The sequence below is a fragment of the Cynocephalus volans genome, chromosome Y (genome assembly GCF_027409185.1).
Source record: "Cynocephalus volans isolate mCynVol1 chromosome Y, mCynVol1.pri, whole genome shotgun sequence".
NCBI classification, from domain to species: domain Eukaryota; kingdom Metazoa; phylum Chordata; class Mammalia; order Dermoptera; family Cynocephalidae; genus Cynocephalus; species Cynocephalus volans.
The window spans coordinates 9,039,525-9,063,517 of record NC_084479.1 but is presented as its reverse complement, the minus strand read 5'-3'; positions in this window follow the sequence as shown (position 1 = coordinate 9,063,517).

Here is a 23,993-nt window from a genome sequence, read left to right as displayed (position 1 = left end):
CATAAGCTATCTCAAAAAAGTCAAAACCTCTAAGCTCAGACTCCAATATTGACTTGAGATTAATCCTGGTGGTCCATTGGAATAGTCAACTGGGGAGTGGAGTTGTACGTATCCCCAGAAAAGAAAACACATGTATGTCCAGGGGAGCTAGGCAACCTGCCTAGATATTTGATCAAAGAAAGAACTGCTCAAACGTTTAGTGAAAATATTTGAACCTATATAGAAAACCATTGCCCTCGTGTACCAGGATTCAATACAAAATGAGGTTTTCACTCAAAACCACAAGGCAAAAGATTCATATCTCAATATGTAAGCTGTGTGATATTTAGGACAAAGGTCAGATTTTTTTATAATATCTGCAAGGTACAGAAACCTCAAAAGAAAAAACTAACATAGAATACTTGTTTCAAAAAATGTGAAAAAATTAACTATGAAACTGTTCCATGAGAAAGACTTCGCATTCCAGAATAGACTTGAGGTCGCTTTACCACCTCGCAGATGACATTGCTATTCATTTATGGAAATCTCAGCATTAAGAGATAGCCAGGAAAACCCAGTTATAGGTCATACACAGGGATACATAAGATGAATCAAAAGGGTCTTCAGAATTAGTAGGTTTACGTGTTCTCTGAGATGAAGCATATAAATGGCAAGAAAAGACATATAGGAAGAAAAGACTGGAGCTTTAAAAAGGACAATATGGATCATTGAAAAATGAAGCATATATTAAAGGAATTAAAATTCCATTGTATGTTTTTTTATACAGTAGATTAGTACAAATATACTAAAGTATTTTTGTGTAATAATGAGAATCCAACATAGAAACAGTTTGGTGTGGAAAACATGAAAGTAGGCTTGCCAGGTTTGGTGATAAATAGAGGGATTTAAATTTCAGATAAACAACAAGTAGTTTTCTAGTATGAGTCTGTTCATTCAATATTGGGTAAGTAACTATACTAAAAAGTTATTTATAAAAAAAAATTATTTGCTGCTTATGTATAATTAAAATTTACCTGGAAATCTTATACATTATCTGGTAAACACACATGAAAGAGAAGTCAATAAAAACAACGCTTTAATAGGCATCTAATGGAATGCCAGAAGAAAAAATAAACAGAAAAAGTGGTAGACAAAATATTAAAGTAACGTTTACAAAGAATGTTATTCCCAGATAAACTGTCATTTAATGAAATAATGCTTCTCAACTAATAAAGATTAAGCAATATTAATGATTTGTAGGAGTGCTTCAAATAGCATTAAAAGATAATACACATCTTTCCATGAACCTTTTTAAATATCCTGTTATAAAAAAACCTCAGGAAAAGAAGTACGTAAGACATGTTTTTTTCAGCAAGAAGTAAAATAAATCTCAAAATGAGATGGGTATGCAAGAAATTGTATCTTTTTTGAAGGGGGCTAGAAATAACTTTTCAGTTTGTTAGAAGAATGTAAGCTAACACTACTTTGAATAACTGCCAAAAGTATAGAAATAGAATAATTAACATCAAAATCATAAAAAAATAATATTACATGGAAAACTAAATCAATAGAGTGGAAAAAAGACAAAAAAAAAAAAAAAGAAAGAAATACAAAGAAGCAAAGAAAAAACAGGGTGAATAAAAAATCTTCCTCCTCTCTTCTGCTTTTCTTTATCCAGACCTGCACATTGGAAAAAACTTCCTAGTAAGGTATTAGAAACAAATCTACTTAATGAGTAAGCATATTAAATGTAAACTGTTTAAGCTCATTTATTAAAATATAGAATACACCCAGGTTAGATTTTGAAAATTTGCACTTCTGAAGGAATAGTTACATTGACATGGTGAAAATAAAAAGTTATAAAAATTAACAAGCAAATATTTACCAAAAATATAGGTTACCAGTATTAATATTAGACAAAAGAAAACCTAAAGGAAAATGCAAGGAATTTAGAGGGACAATAATAAAGAACAATCCAAAGAGAATATAATAATTACAAATTCAGATGCCTCAATAACGCCTCAATATACACAGGAAGCAAAATTGATAGACACACAAAGTGATGTTTACAATGGTAGTGAGAGATGTTTAATGTATCCCTCATCTAGACTGATAAACATATAGGATAAGTCCTCCCACTTGTGGTTGACTGATTTTCAACAAACGTACCAGAAGAGTTCAATGGGGAAAGAATTTTTTAGTTCCTGAAGAAACAAAACTCTTTCAAGAAACGGTGCTAACACAATAGGACATTCCGAAGAATAGAGTAGGACCCTCGTCACACAACATTTACAAAAGTTGTCTCAAAATAGATCAAAGACCTACATCTAAGAGCTAAAACTGTGAAATTGTCAGAAAGACATGTTGACATAAATCTTTGTGACTTTGGATTAGCAATGGTTTTCTAGATATGCCACCAAAGCGTAAACTTAATAAAGGAAACGTTAAATTGGACATCGTCAAAATTAAACATTTGTGCCTCAAAGGAAACCATTCAGAAGGTTAAAAAACAATCCACACTGGGCCGCCCCGCGGCTCACTCGGGAGCGTGCGGTGCTGGTAGCGCCGAGGCCGCGGGTGGGGTCATACATAGGGACGGCTGCTGCGCTCACTGGCTGAGCGTGGTGCAGACCACACCGTGCCGAGGGTTGCGATCCCCTTACCGGTCAGAAAAAATAAAATAAATAAACAATGAAAATCCACACTATGGGAGAATAATATTTGCGCATTATGTATCTGTACAATAAGGGATTTATATCTAGAATATACTCTCACAATTCAATAATAAAACAATAAATATCAAGAGAAAATATGGGCCAAGGGTTGCGATCCCTTTACCGGTCAAAAAAAATAAGGTAAAATAAAAAGAATTATCACTTTGTTCTTGCATTGTTCTTTGGGTTTGGTGAGCATCTTTATTAGTAATTTTGAAATATCTGTCAGGTAAATCATGTAGTTCCATTTCATTAGGGTCAATTTTTAAAAACGTATCTTATTTCTTATTTTAAAGCTTTTTTTTTTTTTTTTTGCCTATATCTTAATTTTCCTTGAGTCTGTGTGTGTGCGGTCATGCAGTAAACAAAGCAGACATTTTTTCCTATTTTAATGGCCTGGTTTCATATAGGAGGGATTCACCCAGTAGTTAACCTGGGCAGAGATCTTTAAGTTCTCTACATAGTCTTTCCAGAGAGAATAAGAAAGCTGCAGTTTTTGTCTGCTAACATTTTTACGATCCAGTGATGAAGGTATTGTATACATCACTTCACATTACTTTCTCTGTTCTGCCCCAGGAGGGTAGGCTGTGACAAGACTTTCTGGGCTCCAAGATGGAAAATCACACATCAGTAATCTGCAAAATTTTATTGAAGGTGGGATACTGAACATTGCATATTGACCCTTTCTCTCTCCCTTTAGGGTAAGTAAAAGTTGTTCGTTTTTTTAATCCACTCACTCTGAATAGCAAGGGAAAGATATGTGGCATTTACCAGCCAAGTTTATTATCTTTATTTTGCCTCATTAACCTGGATTGTGCTATTTCCATCAGGTCTTTAACACTGGCAAGAAATAAACCAGTCTCTTGTGGAACACTGTCACAGAAGTTGGGGCACTGGATGTGCAAACTAATTTTTTTTCTGCTTTTAAAGAAGCTGAAATCTAGGGACCTGATCATATTAACTCTTCGGGGAGTCGGGATTTTGATGACAGTCCTCAATTTTTCTACTTCCTTTGGTGAGTCTGGATTCACATTTGTCTGGGGTGCAGAATTCATTCCATTAATTTCTGGATGACTCATAAAAGATTTTTTAAAATATAAATTGTTGCTAAACTGGTGTGTTTGTAGGGGAGTAGTGTCCACGTTGCAACTCTATCCTCTGGCTGATGTGATTCTATAATTTTTACTCAAATATTATGTCTGTTTTTTTGCCTTTCTCCCTAATCTTTGTGATTCCATTATGTGCATGTTGATGGACTTAATAGTCTTCCAAAGATCTCTTAATCTCTGGTTTTTTTTAATAATTAATTTATCTTTCTGATCCTCAGATTGGATAACTTTATTTGGCTCATTTTTTAGTTTAATGATTCATCTTATTATTCAGTGGCTCACAGGGACATGCAGTTTGTAGTCTCCAAAGGACAAACGTGAGCTTACACTAACACAGCATTTTATGTTGTTGGTATTCTCAATGTTCAGCACATATTGTGGACATGGATACACAGGCCACACAAAGAGAGGCACATCAGAAAATCACAAAGAAGTGAACATTACACTTTCAATCACAGAGATATATATTGCTGAGGAGGTTTTTTGTGTGGTGTACATAGAGTCACAGAGTCACATTATATTTCTACTGTGAGGCAGTTAATCTCATAATCAATGGTGACAGCTCCTCATATTTCAGATTGTACTTTTTATTGTCATTATTGCTGTGATTATTATTTCTATTTACACATAAGAGGAAAGGAAAGTAAGTGTTTCTGGTTTGTAGTAGGCTTTTAATGCCGAAAGGAAAACTTAGGGGATAAAAAGGAAAAGCCAATGCTTTATGGCACCAGTGTGAGACTGCCTGGAAACAGAGCTTTTGGGCACCTCCCTATGGCTGCCAATTTTCTATGATCCTATTGAGAAAGTATATAAAGATTTCCAGCTTGGTTGAGTAAATTTAGCCTGGTGTTTAGTTTTTCCTGACTGAGGAAGATTCACCAAAGGAGGTGATGATGCAGAAAAGCAAAATTAGATTAGTGATAGTAAGTGCCTCTCATAGTCTGATCATAGCACTCTGACACCATAGCCAGTTACCAGGTACCACATACCTTCCCTACATATTATGAGATGACCAAACACATGTTGATGACCAACACTAGACAGATAAAATTGTCAGCAATTTATTAAGCAAATTTATTCAAGTATATTAAAGCCCTGTAAAGAAGGGCACTATGGCTCTGTAGGCTGATAAAAAGTTGCACTTGAGAGCAGAGTAAGCCAGAAGGGTCTATGTGTGGGCTTTTCAGTAACAAAGTGTTAGGCTGCCCCACCTCCCTGGATTTTTCAGGAGTATGTGATTCACCACTTTGAATACTTCCATGAATTGGCAAGGAAGTGTGACCTATTAAATTGAGTATAGTGTTCGATGCACCTCCTTCAGCTCATGGAGGAAATACTAGATAGGAGAGTATATTAGTCAGGGTTCTCCAGAGAGAATCAATAGGATATATTATGAATATAAGAAAGAGAATTTATTAGGGGAATTAGCTCATGTGATTATGAAGAGATGTCCCATGATAGGCCATCTGAAAACTGGATGCTAGTAGCATGGTTCAGACCAAGTCCAAAGGCCTCAAAATTAGGGAAGCTGATGGTGTCCTTGTGTAAGTCGTGGGACCTAAAAGCTGAAGAGTCTTGAGTTGTAATATCCACAGGCAGGAGAGAAAAGTATATTCCAGCACCAACAGAAAGATTCACCTTTTTTCTCTTGTTTGTTGTTGTTCTCTCCAGGACCCCAGAAGATTAGATGTTTCCTGCTCATATTGAAGGTGGATCTTGTAACGTGAGGCTCTCCTTCTGGAAACACCTTCATGGACACTCATAGAAAGACAGCTTTACCAGGTTTCTCAGCATTCCTTAATCTAATCAAGTTGACACCTGGAAATAACCTTTACAAGGAGTTTTTCCCACAAGGTATGTGACCTAACTGGCAATAACAGAGGTAGTCATGGAAAAATATGTAACTTGAATTTAGGGTGTTACCATATGCAGTAACTTCCAATCTTCCCAAAAAACAGTGCGAGCAATTTAAGTTCAGGGTACATGTATGGATTGTGAGAGAGAGACTGAAGAATGAGTAAAGTAATTGAATGTTTCTGTGTCTTTCTCTCTAGGGGAAACAATGGAAGTACAGAAGAGAATATGTCCTTATAACTTTATAATCTCATGGAAAGTCATTGCTTTCCTTTGGTCTCATTTTAAAAACCAAAATGCAATCACGCAAAGGTATAGGGTAGCATGTGGTAGGCAAAAAATAAAAGTTTTCTGCTATCCACTCTTCTATGACCCTTTCCGATGACAAATATATGTAAGCAATAGTGTCAAGAGCTGTGTTACCAACTCGCTTATTTGACCATGTCCCCAAATAAGCCAATAGACCAAACATAGAATAGGTAAAATCTAATCTGAGTACATTTTCTGCTAAAGAAAGAGTCCAAAGAGGATTTGTTACTTTTATTAAATACACCTTTACTCAGAAACCCAGGACCTTTCCATTTCATTGCTCACCCATTTTTTTTTAGAAAATCATCGAGAGTGTTCTACATTAGGCACTAAAGAGAATTTTTAAAATTTCTTTACCACGGACATCTCTGTCACATAAATTATTTTACTGAAATTTCTGAGTCCACCTTGACTCACCTTGACAGGTTTTTCAGAAGAATTCTTATGCTCTTCAACCCATCAGCTTTTTAAAAGAGTGTAAGCTTTGTAATAAAGTACACAAATCCTTTTTCCTCATTTATGATAAATAAAAATGTCACATATGTGTATATATATAATATGTATATATAATTTTCAGTAGAGAAATTGTTACATCATAGCATAATTCAATTTTTTTTTTAAAAAACCCATTTTGTTTTATAGTGGCTGTACTAATTTAAATTCATACCTACAGTGTGCAATGTTCCTTTTTTTCACATCCTCACCAACAATTATTATATTGTCATTTTGATGATAGCCTTTGAAACTGATGTGAGTTGACATCTCATTGCAGTTTTGGTTTGCATTTTCCCAATTAGTGATGTAGGGCCTTTTTTCATATACCTGTTGGCCATTTGTATGTCTTCTTTTGTGAAATGTCTATTTAGGTCCTTTGCCCCTTTTAAAATTGGATTTATCAAATGCTTTTAAGGTGTTATGATTTGTTCTATATGTTTTAAATATGATCTCCTTATCACATTTATAGTTTGCAAATATTTTCTTTCATTCTTTAGATTATCTTTTTACTCTTCTGTTTGTTTATTTTGCTATGCAGAAGGTTTTTAGTTTCATGTGATCTTTTTTTGTCTATTTTTGCTTGTGTTTCCTGTGCTTTTGAGGTCTCATTTTTAAAATTCTTTTTTTCAGACTAATGAGTACAGCATTTCTCTACATTTTTCTCTAAAAGATTTATAGTTGGGGGTTGTACATTTCGGCATTAACTTAAGTATATTTTTGTATATGATGAGAAATAAGTGTCTAATTTCTTTCTGCTGTACGTAGATATCCCTGTTTATAATAACATTTATTAAAGGAACTCCTTTCTCCAAAATGTTTTCTTCTTATCTTCGTCAAAAATAAGACAATTGTCAAGACATAGATTTATTTGTGGACTTGCTATTCTGTTCCACTTATCTAGGTGTCTGTTTTCATGCCATTACAATGCTATTTTATTACTATGCCTTTGCAGTATACTTTAAAGTCAGATGTGTGATGGCCCAGGCTTTGTTTTCTTTTGCTCAGGTTTGCTTTGGCTATTTGAGTTTTTCATGGTTCTATACAAATTTTAGGTTTCATTTGTATTCCTGTTAAATATGTCATTTTGGTAGAAATTGCATTGAATCTTAGATCACTTTGGGTAATACGGACATTTTAGCAATATTACCTTTTTCAATACAAAAGCATGGGTTTTTAAAAATTTTATAGTTCTGTTATTATTTGCATGTCATCTTTTAAGAAATGTTTATGCAGATTCCTTGACCATTTTTTAATTGGGCTCTTTGTTTTGCTTCTATAGTTTTTTGAGTATCTTACATATTTTGATATTATTTTTTATCATAAGATCAATAACTTACAAACATTTTCTACCAATTTGTAAGTTATCTCTTCGCTCAGTTAATTGTTTCTTTCAATGTGCAGGGGCTTTTTAAATTTTGGTGTAACTTCATTTGCCTGTCTTTGCTTTTATGGCCTACACTTTTGGAGTCAAAGCTAACTAATCATTACTCAGCTCAATGTCATGTGGATTTTTTCCTGTTTATTTTTCTAGTAGGTTTATTCTTTAAGTCTATTCAAATGGTTAAACCTTTAATATATTTTAATTTGATTTTTGTGTATGATGTGTGATAAAAGTCACATTTTATTATTTTTGCATGTGAATGTATAGTTTTCCCAAAACCATTTATTGAAGAGAGTGTGTTTACTAGTGCCCAAATTGGGATAATGTCTGCTCAGAAACAAATGAATTTTAAGTCCCAAATGTTGGTGCAAAGTAGGAAGTTTTGATCAGGAAGCAGTAACCTGAGAATACAGCCAGGAGAAAACTGTCTCAGAGCCTTAGGGTTTGGAAGTGGAGGGTTACATAACACATATAAGAAAGGGAGAAGTGTCTTAAAAAGATTAAGGAAGAATAGAAGTCAGCAACTGTGTGCAGGTCAGCATGTTTTAATCTCTTTCCTTATCCTCAGTCCTTGGAGGCCTGGAGTCAGACGCCTTGGCTAGGACATTATTTCTTTTGCAGAACATCTGCAAACTCAATGAAAAACTGTTAAGACTTGCAAGTTACTAATTTACGGCCTCCTAAACCTGCAGTGATATTTATTGTTCAAGCAGAATTATTTTCTATGAATTAAGTTCTGACATGGCTGCTCTTGTGCTAAGCTATAATTTGTTATGCTTTATCAAATTACCTACTGTCAATATTTCCCCCATATCTGTGGATACCAGAGATGAATCTTCAAGCTACTTCCTGGTAGATTAGGACAAAGAGATAAATGAAACCTATAAATTACAGATGCTTAGAATTGTGGTTATAATCTGACCAGAAAATATGAGTATTTCTATTGTATACAGCACCTTAAGATGACAAAAATCGTGACTGCTGGCATCACATCAGGACCATCAGACTTCTAAATATTGTATAACATGCTGTTGATATTAATATTACCTTAAGGAAAATTTAATATAATAATCAAAATTATAACTGATAACATTAGATTTTCGTAAGTTTGTTTAAATTTATAATATTTATATCAACAACATACTAATTAATGCAACTGAAAGAAAATATAGTAACATTTATCATTGGACAATCCTTTCCACACAATTCACAAAATAAGCCTACTCATTTAATATCTCTACAAGATGAGGAATGTATTCTTTTAGGCCCTCTAGGGGCCCAGCTGGAAAATCTATGACTTAGTGTAGCATTTTGATATTGAGAAAGCTCATGAAGGCTGCTAATAGGTTTAAAACATTTGATCAGACCAGTATCACATGTCACATGTCACATGTCACTGCAAAATAATGGATATTCATTTAGCCAAAATGATAACCAGAGACTTTACATGCATGCAAAACATTAACCCTTTTAAGGCTCATTTTAAAAAGTGATTGATCCCCCAATACCGACGACAATTCTTTATATATGTAACCAAAAGTCAAATTGCTGGTCATCTAATAGTTGTATTCTTAGTGTTTTGAGAAACCTTTATACTATTTTTCAAACTGGCTAGATTAATTTGTATTCCCTTTTCTCTTTTTTAACGTTATTACCAACACTGGTTATTATTTTCTTTTCTGATAATAGCCTCTCTAATAGCTGTGAATTTGTTTCTCTAATTTTCATTTCCCTGATGATTAGTCACGTTGAGCATTTTTCTTATACTTGTTGGTCTTTTGTATGTCTTTTATTGAGTAGTGTCTACTCAAGCGTCTTGCCCATTTTAAATTATATTACTTGGTATTGTTTTGTTTCACTGTCAAACTGGGTTATGTATATATTTTGGAAATTTTAATCCCATGTCAAATGCATAATTTGAGAATTTTTCTCACATTCTATAGGTTGTTTTTCTTTCTTTCTTTTTTTCTGTTGATCGTTTCCTTTGTTGTACAGAAACTTGTTAGCTGGATGTAATCCCATTTGTCTATTTATACATTTTAGTCCTTGCTTTGGTGGTTTTATAGAAAAACAATTTGCAAGATTAGCATTACGAAGTCTTTCTTTTACATTATCTTCCTGAGTTTTATAGTTTCACGTATTATATTTGTCTTAAATTTATTTTCAGTTGATTTTTGTAAGTGGTGAGAGACAGGGTTCTAGTTTTATTTTTCTGCATGTGAATATCTAGTTTTTTCAGCACCTTTTATTGAAGAAATTGTTCTTTCCCAAAAGTATGTACTTGGCACCTTTGTCAAACATCAGGTGGCTGTGAATGCATGGATTTATTTCAGGGTTATCTGTTCTATTCCAATAATTTGTCTCTTTTAGTTCCATTATGAAGAGGTTTTAGTTACTACTGCTTGTAGTATATTTTGAAATAAGTTGGTATAGTGCCCCTACTTTTTGCTTGTTTGTTTGCTTGATTTTTGATCAAGATTGCTTTGGCTATTTAGGGTCTTTGTGGTTCAATACAACGTTTAGAATTGTTATTTCTACTTCTGTGGTGAATGCCATTGATAGTAGATAACAAATTTATTGAATCTGTAGATCGTTTTGATTTCCATTCCTCTGGGGATATTCCCAGCAGTGGAATAGCTGGGTCATATGGTAGATCTATCTGTATTACCGTTTTCCATAAAGGCCACACCATTTTGCAGTCCTACCAACAGCATGTGAGAGTTCCTTTTTCTCCGCAACCTCGCCAGCACTCATCATTCACAGTCTTTTGGATGTTAGCCATCCTAACTGGGGTTAGATGGTATCTCAAAGTGGTTTGATTTGCATTTCCCGAAGGCTGAATGATGTTGAGCATTTTTTCATGTGTCTGTTGGCCATTCATATATCTTCCTTTGAGAAATGCCTATTCTGTTCCTTTGCCCATTTTTAAATTGGGTTATTTGGCGGTTTTTTGCTGTACGGTTGTTTGAGTTCCTTGTACATTCTGGATATTAATCATTTGTCAGATGTATGTTTTGCAAATATTTTCTCCCACTCTGTTGGTTGTCTTTTAACTCTGTTAATTCTTTTGCTGTGCAGAAGCTTTTTAGTTTGATATAGTTCCATTTGTTTATTTTTCCTTTGATTGCCTGTGCTTTTGGGGTCATATTCATGAAGTCTGTACCGACTCCTACTTCCTGGAGTGTTTCCCTTATGTTTTGTTTAGGGAGTTTTATTGTTTCAGGATGTATATTTAATTCTTTAATCTATTTTCCATTGACTTTGTTATATGGTGAGAGGTACAGGTCTAGCTTCATTCTCCTACATATGAATATCCAGTTTTCCCAGCACCATTTGCTGAAGAGGCAGTCTCTTCCCCAGTGTGTAGACTTGGTGCCTTTGTCAAAGATCAGATGGCTGTAGGTGTGTGGGTTGATTTCTGGGTTCTCTATTCTATTCCATTCATCCGTGTGTCTGTTTTTATGCCACTACAATGCTGTTTTGGTTATTATAGCTTCGTAGTATAGTTTACAGTCATGTAGTGTTATGCCACCAGCTTTATTTATTTATTTATTTATTTTGCTCAAGATTGCTTTGCCTATGTATGGTCTTTTGTTATTCCATATAAATGCCTGGATAATTTTTTCAATTTCTGAGAAAAATATAACTGGAATTTTGATGGGGATGGCATTGAATCTGTAGATCACCTTGGGTAATATGGTGAAACAGTGGTTTGTAGTTCTCTTCATAGAGATTTTTCATGTCATTGGTTAACCTTGTTCCTACATATTTTATTTTTTTGGTGGCTACTGTAAATGGGCTAGCTTTCTTGATTTCTCTTTCTGCCTGTTCACTATGGGAGGAGAGAAATGCTACTGATTTTTGTGTGTTGATTTTTTTATCCTGCAACTTTGCTGAAATCATTTATCAACACTAAGAGTTTTTTTGTAGAGGCTTTAGGCTGTTCATTATATAGGATCATGTCATCTGCAAACAGGGGCAGTTTGACTTCATCTTTTCCAATATGGATGCCCTTTATTTCCTTCTCTTCTCTGATTGTTCTGAATAGTACTTAAAACATTATGTTGAATAAGACTGGTGAGAGTGGGCATCCTTGTCTTGTTCCTGTTCTTAAGGGAAAGCTTTTCCCCATTCAGGATGATATGTGGCTTATCATATATGATTTTAATTGTGTTGAAATACTTTCGATTATACCTAACTTGCACAGAGTCTTTATCATGAATGAATGTTGAATTTAATAATTTAAATTTAAATTTAATTTAATTAATTTTTAAAAAATCATTAAGAATATTCATGAGATACAAAGCTAATTGTCACCCCTCCAACTCCTGCCCATGATGTAAGGGCCAGATTCATACTGGGGGCATACCCATTACCAGAAATTACTTTTGTACCCCGTGTCCCTACCTACTTACTTCCCAACTTCTCTCCCCCTCCCCCTCTCCCCCCACTCCACTTTGTAGCCCTAGGAATGTTCCCTCTTCTGTAAGACCACCACACTACTGTGGTCTTTCTTTTCTTACTTTCTTTCTCTCTTAGCTCCCACATATGAGTGAACACATGCGGTTTTTAACCCTCTGTACTTTGCTTATTTCACTCAACATAAGTTTCTCCAAGTTCATCCATGTTGTTGCAAATTGGAGCATTTCACTCCTTTTTATGGCAGAGTAGAATTGCATGGTGTACGTATACCACAGTTTCCTTATCCAATAATCCACCGATGGACATTTAGGTTGGTTCCATATCTTGGCTATTGTAAACATGGGAGTTCAGGTATCTCTTCAACATGATGATTTCTATTCTTCTGGATATATACCCAGAAGAGGGATTGCTGGATCATATGGAAGATCTATCTGTAGTTGTTTGAGAATCCTCCACATTGTTTTCCAAAATGGTTGTACTAATTTACAGTCCCACCAACAATGCAGTAGTTTTCCCTTCTCTCCACAGCCTCGCCATCATTTGTTATTCACCGTCTTTTTGATTATAGTTATTCTAACTGGAGTGAGGTGGTATCTCTAGGTGGTTTTAATTTGCATTTCTCTGATGACTAGTGATGTTGAGAATTTTATGATGTATCTGTTAGCCATTTGTGTGTCTTCCTTCGAAAAATGTCTATTCACCTCCTTTTCCCATTTTTTAAATTGGGTCATTTATTTTTTACTTGCTTGAGTTCTATATGTATTCTGATATTAGTCCTTTATTGGATGCATAGTTAGCAAAAATTTTCTCCCACTCTGTAGGTTGTCTTTTCACTCTGTTGATTGTTTCTTTTGCTGTGCAGAAACTTTTTAGTTTGATACAGTCCCATTTGTTTATTTTTTCTTTTGCTGCTTGTGCTTTCAGGCTCGTGTTCATAAAGCCTGTGCCCAGACCTAACTGCTGAAGTGTTTCACCTGTATTTTCCCTTAGTAATGTAACAGTTTCAGGTCTTATACCTAGGTCTTTAATCCACTTTGAGTCAATTTTACTGTATAGTGAGAAATGCATATCTAGTTTCATTCTTCTGCGTATGGATATCCAGTTTTCCCAGCACGACTTGTTGAAGAGGTAATCTTTTCCCCAATATAGATTTCTGTTGCCTTTGTCTAATATCAGATGCTATAAGCCTGAGTAGTGATTTCTGGGTTCTCTATTCTACTTCACTGGTCTGAATTTCCATTTTTACTACCAACACCATGCTGTTTTGGTTACAACAGCCTTGTAGTGTAATTTGAAGTCAGGCAGAATTATGCCTCTGGCTTTTTTTCCCCCCCTCAGGATTGCTTTGGCTATTTGAGATCTTTTATTTTTCCATATGAAAGGTAAGATTGTTTTTTCCATTTCCATGAAGAATGTCATTGGTATTTTGAAGGGGATTGCATTGAATCTGTAGACTATTTTGAGTAGCATAGACATTTTCACAGTGTTAATTTTTACAAGCTAAGAGCATGGAATATCTTTTGATCTTTTTGTGTCTTTAATTTCTTTCAGAAGTGGTTTGTAATTCTCATTGTAGAGGTCTTTCATCTCCTTGGTTAAATTGATCCCTTGGTATCGTATTTTTTTTTTTTGGTGATAATTGTAAATGGGCTTACTTTATTTCTCTTCCTGTTAATTCATTATTTGAGTATAAAAATGCTACTGATTTGGGGGCACTTATTTTGTATCCTGCAACATTACTGAAGTTATTAACTGGCTCTAGGGGTTTTTTCATAGAGTTTTTTAGGTTTTTCTCTATACAGAATTGTGTAATATCCAAATAGAAAAAGTTTGACTTTGGGCTGGCCCCATGGCACACTCATGAGAGTGCAGCGCTTGGGAGAGCAGTGGCGCTCCTGCCGCGGGTTCGGATCCTATATAGGAATGGCCGGTGGGCTCACTGGCTGAGCGCGGTTCCGGGCGACACCGAGCCAAGGGTTGTGATCCCCTTACCGGTCACAAAAAGACGAAAAAAAAAAGAAAAGAAAAAGTTTGACTTCATCTTTTCCAATCTGGATTCCCTTTATTTCTTTCTCTTGCCGGATTGCTCTAGCTAGTACATCCTGTACTGTGTTGAATAGAAGTGGTGAGAGTGAACATCCTTGTCTTGTTCCTGTCCTGAAGGGGAAGGCCTTCAATTCTTTCCCCATTCAGAATAATACTGGCAGTGGGCTTGTCATAAATGGCATTTATTGTGTTAAGATATTTTCCTTTTATACCTAATTTGTTGAGATTCTTTATCATGAAGGAATGTTGAATTTAGTCAAATGCTTTTTCAGTACCTATTGAGATAATTATATGGTCTTTGTCCTTGAGCTTGTTGATGTGATGTATCATTTATTGACTTTTGTATTTTGAACCATCCTTGCATCCCTGGGATGAATCTCACTTGGTCATACTGTATAATTTTTTAAATATGTTGTTATATTCTAATTGCTAATATTTTGTTGAGGATTTAGTGTTTAGGTTCATCAAGGATATTGGCCTATAATTTCCTTTTTTTGTTGTGTCTTTATCTGGTTTTGGTATCAGAGTTATATTGGCCTCATATAATGAATTTGGGAGAGTAGCATCTGTTTCAATTGTTTGGAATAGTTTCATGAGAATTGGTATTAAATCCTCTTTAAATGTTTGATAGAATTCACCTGTAAAGTCTTCCAGACCTGGACTTTTTTTTTTTTTTGGAAGATTGCTAATTACCACTTTAATCTTGTTGCTTGCTATTGGTCTGTTCAGGTTTTTTTGTCTCTTCTTGGTTCAGTCTTGGTAATTTATTATATGTGTCTAGAAACTTATCCGTATCTTCCAGATTTTCAAATTTGTTGTTATACAGTTGTTTATAATAGTCTCTAATGATTCTTAGTATTTTTGTGGTATCTGTTGTAATGTCTCCCTTTTCATTACTGACTTTTCTTATTTGGGTTTTTTTTTTTTTTCTGTTAATCTAGCTAATGGTATGTATAGTTTGTTTATCTTCTCAAAAAACCAACTTTTAGTTTTGTTGATCTTTTCTTTTGTTTTTTGGGTTTCTATTTCATTTTGTTCTGCTCTGATCTTGGTGTATCCTAGAGAATGTACTGTGAGCTGATGAGAAGGAAGTATTCTTTAGCTGTTGGGTGACATGTTCTGTATATATCTCCAAGTTCAGTTGGTCTAGAGTGTAGATTAAATCCTGTGTCTCTTTGTTGACTTGTTGCCTGGAAGTCCTGTCCCATACTGAGAGAGGGGTGTTCAGATCACCCACTATTAATGTCTTAGGTCCTATATCCTTCTTTAGGTCTAAGAGTGTTTGCTTAATATATTTGAGTGCTCTGGTATTGGGTACATACATCTTTATGATTCTTATGTCGTCTAGCTGGATAGTTCCCTTTATCTTTATATAATGGCCTTCTTTGTCTTTTTTAATGCTTTTGGTTTAAAGTCTATTTTGTCTAATATAAGAATAGTTACTCTTGCTCGTTTTTGGTTTCCATTTGTGTGGTATATCTTTTTCCATCCCATCACTTTTAGTCTATGAGTGTCTTCACAGGTCAGGTGGGTCTCTTAAAGAGAGCATATACTTGGATCTAGCTTTTCAATTCAGTCAGTTAATCTGTGTCTTTTTAATGGGTAGTTTAGTCCATTCACATTTAGAGTAGTTATTGAGAAGTGTTGTTTAATTCCTGTCATTTACTTGCTACTTGTTCAGGTGATTTAAATATCTTTTGATCATTATTTCCCCTTTTCTCTTCATCAATGCGAGTTGGGAATTTAAGGCAGAATGATTTAGCTTATTTCTCTTTCTTGGTGGCATTTTTGTTTTAACTGTGGGTTTTGCTCTTGCTTATGTATTCATGATGATGGTCACCATTATTCAGATTCCAGATGAATGGCTCCCTTGAGAATTTCTTGCAGGGCTGGTTATGTGAACTCCCACAGCTTTTGTTTATCTGGGAAATACACTATTTCTCCCTCATTTCTGAAAGAGAGCCTTACTGGGTAAAGAATTCTTGGCTGGCAGTTTTTTTCTTTTAGTATTTTGAATATATCATTCCACTTTCTTCTGGCTTGTACGGTTTTGGTTGAGAAGTCTGCTGTTAGTTTGATGCATGTTCCCATATAAGTGACATAACACTTTTCTCTTGCTGTTTGTAGAATTCTCTCTTTGTCTTTGAGCTTTGTGAATTTAATTATAATATGTCTTGGGGAGGATCTTTTTGGGTTGAATCTGTTTGGGGACCTTTGAGCTTTTTGGATCTGAAGGTCTGTATCTTGCCCTACACCTGGGAAGTTTTCTGTCACTACTTCCTTGAGTAGGTTTTCATACCTTTTCTTTTCTCCAGTCCTTCAGGAATACCCACAATTTGGATGTTAGAGCACTTGAGGTTGTCTGTTCTCTCTCTTAGGTTTTCCTCATTATTTTTAATTCTTTTTTCCTTTTTTTGTCTGCCTGAGTTATTTCAAAGAGACCACCTTCAAGCTCTGAAATTCTTTCTTCCTCTTGCTCTATCCTGGGGCTCAGGCTCTCAGTTGTGTTTTTTATTTCTTTGAGTAAATCTTTCATTTCTAGAAATTTGTTACACTCTTTCTTATGGTATTAGTCTCTTTGTAGGCTTCTTCCTTCATATTCTGGATATTTTTTCTTGTTTCATTGTATTCTTTGAGTCTTCCTTTATTTCATCAAGTTTTCTTAAGATCATTAATTAAAATTCTTTTTCAAACATAGCAAGGATTACCTGTTCCATGGAGCATGAGTTTGGGGCATTACTATATCCTTTCAGTGGTGTAATTTCTTCTTGACTTTTGGTACTTCTAATATTTTTTGCTGACACTTGGTCATTTGGTAGGGGGGTTGCTTCTTCTATTACACTGAGGTTGGCTGTGGAGTGACCCTGGTTGTTACTGTGGTGGGTGAATTGTCTTTGGTTGACAGTAGTTGTGGTGGTGGTTATATAAGCCACCTGGGTTCCCATTCTAGACTCTGTGGTCATAGAATGGGCCTCTAACACCCTGGAGTCCTGTTGGGCCTAACTCAGTGGGTAGGATCTATAGGCTGATGCTTACCCATGGGTCTGAGGTGGGGTGAGGTGCCACATCCAGAGTGAGGTTCTGCTGGCTGTTACCAGCAGGCTCACCCATGTGATACCAGTTCAGGGCATGTGGGGGGTCTGGAGCTCCCCCCAACCTGGGTCAGAGACTGCAAGGTGATGGGGCACGTGGAGTCATGCGGTTCTGCTGGCTGGTGCTGCTCCCAGCCACTTCCAGTGGGCTCACCTCCAGGGTCTCAAATTTATTTACATTTTCTACATCATAGCTATAAAGTAGGCCTACAGATAGCACCTGAAAAAATTGAAAAAACAGAACCTTGGAAATACTTAGGTTCATCATTACCCAAAGAGGTTTTCACCCTCAATCACTATCTTTGGCTATCAAGGATCAGTTAAATCCAGATGTTTTAACTGTTTGTTTAGATGGGTCTTGAAAGTCCAGCAAAGGATCTGTTACTTGAGAAGAACAGGGTTCATGGAAACCTTTTCTAACTCTTCACCATTGCTCCACACAACTAGCTGAACTAGCAGCTGCCATTGCAGCCTTACATTTCCCTCATTGGGTATTAAACATTGTGGCTCACTCTGCTTATGTAGAAGGTACTTTACAAGTTATTCAAGATGCATTGATTCATAATGGAAATGACCCTGCTCTTTTTGAAATGTTTAGACAATTGAAAAAATTAATTCAAAACAGGACCATCTCATTTTTTGTAAGTCATATCAGATCTTACTCAGGATTGCCAGGTTTGATTACAGAAGGTAATAATTGAGCTGATAAACTAGTTACGCATATTATCACACTTCAAATGGCCATCGCTTCTCATCAGTTCTTTCATCGAGGGGCTGGAGCATTAGCTCATTCTCTTAAACACTCTATAAACAAAACCAATAAATTATTTGAGCCTATCTAACTGCCAAAGATATTCTAAATGACCTCCCCTGGAAGCATAAATCCCTGTAGACTAAAAGGAGATGAAATTTGGCAAATGGATGTCACTCATTTTGACCCTTTTGGGCATCTTAAATATCTACATGTTACTGTTGAGCACAGAGAGGGGAAACAATAAAACGTTAGAAAACATCTTCTCTCTGCTATTGCTACTATGGGGATTCCAATTCAAATTAAAACTGACAATGGACCTGCATATACTTCCAAAGGCCTTCAAATATTTTGTGATACATGGAATATTAAACACGTTATGGGAATCCCAAATAACCCCACTGGTCAAGCAATAGTGGAAAGGGCTAATGGTCTCCTCAAATCACAACTAAATAAACAAAAAAGGGATAACACAAAAGGATGTTTGATCCCCCAAGAACAATTAATGAGAGATCATTTACCCTAAAAATTTTAAATGGTAGTTCCCAAAATTTAACAGTGGTGGATCAACATTTCACATCCCCTCATGATAGGCCTAAACCATTCATTTTGTATTGACATCCTTTACAAGGGCCAAAATGGTTAGACATGGGGAAGAAGATATGCTTCTGTTCTTTCTCCTGTAGGCCTCCTTTCAATGGCAGCAAAGGCCATTCACCATATCATGTGTCACCATGTGGGAATAAATCCAATTCCAGAACTGCAGAATCCTACTGTATAACCACCCCCAGGAATGATGAACAAGAAATGGAAGATTGACCTCTACAATGCTGTCCTCTGGTCCACCTTGGAGTGATTTAAAGAAGCTTACCACACAGATGGAGAGCACTCTAGAAACCACTCAGACTCCAAAGATGCTAGAAAACCTGTTTGTAGCCATGCTTGCTCACAAAACTATCAATTGCAAAGGTCCAAAGGTAGCATGCCTGTTCAAGATATATGGGCTTTCCCTTTTTAATCAGGCTTCTGTAACCAATAATATTTTTTGGACCCATGTTTTGAATCCTCCTGTTTTTGATTTGCTTACTTGGGGTGATTCAGAGACTCTTCTGTTATCTAATGATACTGCTTACTCTGGAGGTGACTGGCTTCCCCCTCACAAGATTGCTGAATAAATGGCTGTACGAAGGGTTATCATAATGGATGGCACAAACTTTTTCATAATTGGTGTTTCCTTGCTGAGGAATTGCCTTTATGTATAGTGACTAATTTTATTGCTAGCGACTTTTGCATTCCTTTTTGACCACAGTGGTATATGAACCACATTTTTACAGCTTTTAATCATATTATACCTGCAAAACATCAAATATTTATTCAAACTGCAGGAGTTGGTGGAAATTCTAAATGGGGAGACAAGCATTCTAAACCCAATATTCCTGATTGTTCTCATCCTGGGAGGTCTATTAGAGATGTTCAAGACTTTAATTGGATTTCTTGCCACTGTACCAATTTTACAGAAAACACATTGTTTAATAATTGGACTTTAGAAAATTGGGGTCCATGTGATTTGTTGGAACTGGATTCTAATACCACCTGGAATTACACTCTTCTTTTTAATTATTCTGGTCAGTCATCTCAATGGAATCCTGGGTTGGCAGGTCCTCTTCTGAGGCTTTGCTATAATTAATATTATACTTCCATTAAAAAAAAGTCTACTTGGTGTTTAGCTACTCCATTTTTCCCTCATATTATCTGACAAGGGGAATTTCAAAGAAATGAGAAATTACATGGATAGCCAAATGACACCAGTGACTCTCTTATGATATGCACATCCTGATCATACATATTTACTATCACCTCTCAGGAACCTAATGTTACTATAACTAATTTTACTTCTACAGGTTTCCATACTCAAGGTTTTAACATCGCCTTTCCTTCCAATAAAACATGGTTTACTCCTGGCAACGCACATTCTAATATCTCTGCCCTTAATAGTACTCATGTCTTTGTGTTAAAACAAAGAGCAGAAGCCTGGTTACAAATTAAACTTACTCATAAATGGATGGGGAATTCTGCCCTGGAGCAAATAATTTCTGCTCTAGAATGAGTTCACCATAAGAGATTTTGGGGCATTCTTATTTCCTCAATAATTGCACCTACAGCTGTGACAACTGTGGTTGCATTGCCTCATTTAATTCAGACAGCTCAAAAAACAAATGGTTCTTTTAAAAATTTAACTTCTGAACATTTAACTCAAACAAAAATTGCCCAAGATATTTTACAAAGACTAAGTGCCTTAGAAGCCACTGTATCTTGGTTAGGTGCACATCAGCAAGCACTTTGGACACAACGTCAACTTAACTGTGATGCTGGATATTGATCGATATGTATCACTCCTGTTCTTTTTGATAATTCTACATTTTGGGAGGATGTACAATGGTTATTACATGGAGCTTTTCACTCTGATTTGAGTAGAGATAATCTTAAATATAAGCTCCAGAAGAAGATCCTTCAACTTCAAGAGGAAACACAAAATGCAACCATCAATCAGTTAAATGTTTTTGATCATTGGCTTTATCCTGCTAATTGGTTTTCAGGACTCAATGTGAGAATATAGATTATTGCTGGTATTGGTACATTATTTTTACTGTGTTTTCTTTAAGTGCTGAAGGCACTATGCACCTTTCTCCAAAGAACTCTCCATGCAGAAGCCATGCTGACTGTACTTCAAAAGATTCCATATTACTCACTTCCTGAACCTACTTCAGACACCCTGTCGATTTAGATTTTGCTTAAACAGCATGTCTGTCTGCCCACCTGGGAAGTAGAGAGCAAGTGCTGAATGAGTTCAGATCCAAAACTATTTGGAGACTACCCCAAGTAGGCGATCACTGGCATTTGTGGTTGTCATGGGAATTGTTGAGGTCTTTTCCAGCTTACCTTCTCTCTACCTGGTTCAAGGCCAGAATACTGCAGTGTGGCTGAGGCTGGATGCCCTGTTCTTCTTTCTGTGGTTCCATTTCTTCCTTCCACATTTCACAAGGATCTCTTCACTCTTAGTGAAATTTATGCTAAGTGAAATAATCCAGGCACCAGAAAGAGAAATACCACATGTCCTCACTCATGAATGGGAGCTAAAAAACAAATAAATAAATAAGTAGTAAAAATACAACAATCACAATAAAGAACTTTCAAAAGGAGAGAACATAACTGTGGTTACTAGGGGTGGAAATGTGGGAGTGGGAGAAAGATTAGTGAGAAAGTGGAAAAGGGTCACAAAGAATGATGAATGTACTAGTTGTCCTGATTTGATCATCACATAGGTACATAGGTACTGATATCAATCTGTTTCCCACAAATATGTGTAATCAGTTATATTTCAATAGCGAAAAAAATATGAACATAAACAACAAAAAATAAAATAAAGTTAAAAAGCCCAGGGTCTCTGACAGCTCAACTGCTGAAATTTACCAAAAATTTAAAAACGTAAAATGCCAGTTCTTCTCACTTTTTTTTTTTTCAAATTGAGAAGGAAGAAGTACTTTAAAATCATTCTATAATGCTAGAATTATTCTGATAACAAAGCCATACAAGGACAAAACAACAACAAAAACAACTAAAGTTACACACTAATTACCTAACCTAATGAATGTAGAGGCAAAAACTATCAACAAGATGTTAGCATGTTAGCAAATTAGATTCAACAGAACATTAAAAAGATTATTTAATGTGATCAACTGGAATTTATCCCAGGGATGCAAAGATGATTAAACACATGCAAATCAATAAACATGATTCATCACATTATCAGAATTAAAACACAAAACTATAATTATTTTGATAGGTGCCCAAAAAATCTTGTGATAAAATTAAAAAATTTTTATGATTAAAAACCACAAAAAAATTAGATGTAGGAGAAATGTGCTTTCGTATAATTAAAGCCATATATGACAAAGTCACAAATAATATCACTCTGAGTAAAGAAAAGTTACAGTTACTTTACTTAGATTTTAAGCAAGACAAAAATGCTATTCAACATTTTCCTGGATAGCCAGAACAATTAGCAAAGAGGAAGAAATTAAAGGCATTCAAACTTAAAAAAAAAATAGTTAAATTTTCTCTCATTCCAGATAATACTGTCTTACATATAAAAATCTTAAATACTGCACCCCTGAACTGTGAGATATAATAAATAAAGTTAGTAAAATTGGAGCACACAAAACTAACATACATGACATAGTAACATCTTTATACTCTAGTTAACTATCTGGAAAAACAAGGACAAGAACACAACTATATTTACAGTGGTACAAAAAGGCTAGGAAAATATAACCAAAGAGCTGAAAGATCTATACAATAAAAAACATAAAACATTGATGAAGAAAATTTAGAAAGACTCAAACATCAAAAGATAGTTTGTGTCTGTGGATTGTAAAACTAAATATTGTTCAAAAATCCACACTACCCAAAGCAATGTAGACATAAATGCAATGTCTATCAAAATATCAAAGAAATTTATCAGAAAAACAGAAAAAAGTCCTAAAATTTGTATAATCCCCCCAATAAAACTGAAAAAGAAAAGCAATCTTTAACAAAAAGAACAAAGTGGAGGGGTTACCTCACCTTACTTTAAAATATACTACAAAGCTATAGTAACCAAAACAGAAATGGACTAGTATTAAAACAAAACAAGGAAACAAAACATGAGACAGTATGGAGAGACTCAAAATAAACTTATTCATAGCCATATGATTTTTGACAAAGGTGCCAAGGACACACAATGGGAAAGAAGTACTGACAAATGTGTTGGATATCTACCTGCAGAAAAAATTAGACCCCTGTTTGTGACCTTCTATGAAAACTGACTCAAAGTAGATAAAAACTTAAGTGTAAGACTATAAACTATAAAAATATTACAAGACAATGCAGGGCTGTGCCATAAAGTCTTGAAGAAAATTCATGACATCAGGCTGAGTAATGATTTCAGGGATGCGTCTAAAAGCAGAGGCAACCAAAACTATAATAAACAATTGGGATTACATCAAACTAAACTAGCAAAGGAAATCAGAAGAGTAAAGAGCCAATCTACAGAATATAAAAATAAAATTTCAAACTATAAATCTTATAAAGGTTAACACCCAAAATATGTGTATATAACAACCTTAAAACAACTCAATAGTAATAAAACAAACACCGAATTAAAAATAGTTATAAGAGTTAAATGGACGTTTCTCAAAAGAAGACATACAACAGAAAAACAGGTATATGAAAAGAATGTTGAGCTTCACTACTCATCAGGAAAATGCACATCAAACCCAAAATGATATATCATCTTGCTCCTGCTGGGGTGGCTATTATCAAAATGGCCAATAAGTGTTGATGAGAATGTGGAGAAAAGAAAACGCTCACACACAGTTTCAGTGGAAATAAAATTTAAGTACAACTATTATATAAAATAGTATGAAATTTACTTGAACTATTAAAAGTAGTAGAACAAAATGGTCAAGGAACAGACTAATTTGAATATATTTAAAGAAAATGTAATTAGTATTTTGAAAAGATATCTGCAATCTCATGTTTGTTGCATCACCATTTACGATAGCCAAGACATTAAATCAAGGTAAGTTTTCAAGAATGGATAGATGAATAATAAAATATGGCACATATTCACAATGGAATACTATTCAGCCATTAAAAACAATAACCTGTCATTTGCAACAACATGGATAACATTGCAGGAAATTATGAGTAAAATTTCAGAAACAGAAATACAAATGCCACGCTATTTCAGTCATCTATGGAATCTTAATAAGAAGTTGCACTTCATAAAAATAGTATATA